Genomic DNA, 3,819 nt, shown 5'->3' on the forward strand with positions numbered 1-3,819 from the left:
CTCTTTCTCCTTCTCTTCCTCTTACCCTTTTCTCGCCCCGCTCACCGCCAGACCCCTCCAATCCCGGGAGTTCCACGTAGCCCCATCGCTGCTGAGCTCTTTTGGTTTTAGGGGATGGAGGAAGAAGAGGAGGAAGAGGAGGTTGGTTTTCCTCTCTGCAAACGAGAGCAGGGAGGTGGGTGAACTGGGCCTTGGTGGTTGTGAGGACATAGCCCTGGTGCCCGCAGCCAGTTGAGCCTCGATGACCTCATGCAGCGGGGATGGGCAGAGCAGGAGGTACTGCTACCAGCACGCAGTGGTGTTAATAATGCAGTGATGCTCATAGGTTGTCCATCATCTTTACACCTATGACAACGGGGATAGACGTGGTGGGAGGAATCCACACTAACAAGTCTCTTATCCCAACACCACTCTTAAGTCAAGTCCTCAGAGACAATGAGCAATCTACTGTAGTAGCAGATAAGAGTCTGGCTGGATGCTCTTCCTCCCTCCCACTATGGCAACAGAGAGGACAGACGGAGAGTCCTTCTATTCCTTCGCCATGTGCCATCATAAGCGACCAAGCTCCTTGTCCCTCCCCTGCTCCTTGGGGACCTCTTTGTGCCACTTCCATTCCCGCTTCCCACCAACACGCAGCTGTCTGGGTGTTTGCTCTGTTCCCCATTCCCTGCTCCTGGGATCGCCGCTCCGGGACGGTCCAAGGGAGCGGCAGCGTTTGGCACCCTCTCCTGGCCAATCTGAGGCAGCTCGCTTTGATTCTCATTTTCCTTTGCAGAATAATTTGGATAGGGATGTGGAGTGAGAAAATAAAAATAAAAAATTGGAATACTCTTTCTTGTCACTCCTTTCCTCCCCTGCTTCCTGCCGACACCATTACTTAACATTCCCCAGTTTTTGCCCATCCTTGGTGACTGAACAATTACACGACCTCGAGCACAGCACCTCCAGGCAGTGTCCCACTGGGATCTGTCCCATCCTCCCATCCACCCCCTGTCCTGGCGACTTCTTTCCGTGTGTGGCGTATTTGTTTTTGGGGCCTGTTGAATGGCACATGTGAACGGGAAAGGGACTCCTTCCTGTTCTTTCAGAGCCAGTCGCTGTGCCCGGCTCCGCTTCAAGGGAATAGCTAGCAAAGCGTCCGCTTTCACAAATAATGGCTTCATTAGATTGAAAGAAGTGGACAGTGACCTCTCTGAAATGGACTTTCTGACCCCTGCTGACCTCTGGCCCCGGCTCTGACAGACGGTAAATCTTCCCCTATGCACACGGCTGGGGTGAGGGACAGCAGTGCCTGACCAAGTGCCAGGCACCACTGTGCCACCTAGCCCACTGGGTCCCAGCCCCACAGGATGAAGCCTGAGGGCTGTGTGAAATCAGTTGTATGGGTCAGGTTGATGGCTGGCCTCAATGGCTGTCTCTGTGGTGTCACTTCCCAGCATTGGCAGCACTGATGTGTGAATGATCAGAAAGGTACAGAGCCCGCTTTGGGGTGAATCAAGCTGCCCCCCTGCCCATCCCATTGGGCTTAGCCCTCCTGGCTGCACATACAGAGCCTACTGCCACTTCTCTCCCCATCAGCAGAGCCCCAGTTGGGTGCTGACAACCATTGTGTGGCCAATTCACCCCAATTCTTCCAGTCTTCTGTTGGGGAAACTGAGGGACATCAGGGATCCCAAAGCTGGTGCTTGCCACCATGGCATGGTCCCCAACCACCCTGGTGCCACCCACCTCCCTCCTCCCAACATTGTGCACGTGCTGCTGACCTTTGGCTACGAAGCAATCAATAACAGAGGTTGTGATGCTGCTCCTCCCCCTTGGCCAGTGCCCCTAATGAGCTCCGCTGTGATTGAGGGGCTCTCAGGTATCTCCCATTGGTGGGGACACGAGGATGTATCAACTGGCTCAATGCACAGGTGTGCTCCCAGGGATGCCCTACAAGGGAATCCCAGCACTCCAAAAGCACTCCCTTGGCATCAGTATAGTTTGATGGAAGGGTGAGCAGTGCTTGCTCAGGGTGTGCCATGGTGCCACACTTCCCTACTTTTTGTGTAGGATGGGAGGGGCACAGAGTTATGCTACCAGAGTGAGGGGTCCTGCCCAGGTCCATGGACTCCACTTTGCACCCCAGCTCCCTTTGATAAAAGCCCCAGGGCAGCTCTGATCGATTGGCTGCAGAGCAGGGATTGATCAGGATTTCAGCCCCATGCATATTCCTGCTCTCTGATAAAGGGAAATCAATAGTTGAAAGAGATTGTCCTCTGATGCAGCCCCTCCAGAGGCAGCAGCCTCCAGCAGGCCAGAGAAAGCCCTGTCCTTGCCTCCTAAATGGCAAAAGGGGTTCTCCTTCTTTTTCTTCTTCTTCTTCTTCTTCTTCTCTTCCTCCCCTCCTCCAGGTGCTACCCCACAGCCCACTCACAGCCCATCGCCTCTAAGCCCCATGGCTGCTGCAGTCTCTGCCCTACACTCAGCCCCTTCATTAGTGCTGAGAGCTGGAAACTCACTGCAGATGTGGCTGGGCTTTAGGTCAGCCCAGATGGCCACTCTTTCTTCACCTTCTCGTATCCCTTTTCCAGCTGTGCCTCAGCTTCCTTACCTGCGAAATGTGACTCATGCCCGGGCTTTTCTCCTGCAGCAGGGGGGGACAGGAGGAGCTGTGTCCCCGTGGCACTGTGGTGGTGGCACAGTACAAGCTCAGGGCTGCTTTCATTTCTCACACCCTGAGCTCGCACTGTGCCACCACCACAGTGCCACGGGGACACAGCTCCTCCTGTCCCCCCCTGCTGCAGAGCTGGGGAAGGCAGCTGGCATTATTCCTGTGGTTTTATTCAGTAAAAATTCCTTCCTTTGTAACAGTGCTGCCCTTATTCCAGGGCCCTGTTTGCTCTCCAAATACCGGCGCTGATCTCCTCCAGAAGCTCCAGTGCAGCACCAACCTTTGCTCCCAAAATCTCCTGTGCTGGAGACCCCATCCCAGACTCCACGGTGTGGCTTTCCCAGGGATTTCACAACCCTGCAATAGGGACAAGCAGGACAGAGTCCATCTCGAACCGGCAAAGTGTCAGCAGGTGGAGGACAGCAGAACTGTGAGCTCCTCAGATCCCACCCTGAAACTACTGGCTGAGGTGCAGGGTGCCCCAACGTCCCCAGGATGGTAGCTGTGTGCACTGAGCCAGCAGTGACTCGTGGGGCGACGGCCCGGGATGAGGCTGGGAGCCGATGGCAGGACGAGGAGCCAGGGCCGGTGCCCCGAGCTTTTCTAGGACAGTGCACTCCCCCCCGGGCCATGTCTCCTGTAGTGGCCCAAGGCCACCGCGATCACTTCTCTGTCCCCCTGGGGGGCAGCGGAGTGCTTATGGCACAGGGATGATGGATGACCATGGTGATCACCCTGTCCCTTTGTGTGCCACGTGCTTTGAGTCCTGGCAACGAATTCAGCTGTGACCATAGCCCCGGGACACCCGGTATCACTGGGGACGGACCCGGTGGTGGGAGGAGGCGGCGGATGGGACAAAGGTCCCACCAAGGTGGCCCGGCAGGGCTCTGGGGGCCTCATCAACCCAGGCGGGCCGGTCCCCCAACCGGCGCTGCTGAGTCTCAGGAAATGGAGGAGCCGGGTTGCTGGGGAACCAGCCCGACCGGCTCCCCGGCTGTCAGCACCTGAGGAATGCCAAACCTCCGCTCGCCAGGGCTGGGTGCTCACCGAGGGCTGGGTGTTCGCCTGGTGACTCTGCCGGTCCGCCCAGCCGCGGCGTGCCGGTGCAGGGAGCAGCACCCCGAGCCCTGCGCAGTGCCTTCGGTGCGGTCGGTCAGTGCGGTGCC

Source organism: Meleagris gallopavo, chromosome 25 (genome assembly GCF_000146605.3).
Source record: "Meleagris gallopavo isolate NT-WF06-2002-E0010 breed Aviagen turkey brand Nicholas breeding stock chromosome 25, Turkey_5.1, whole genome shotgun sequence".
NCBI lineage: Eukaryota > Metazoa > Chordata > Aves > Galliformes > Phasianidae > Meleagris > Meleagris gallopavo.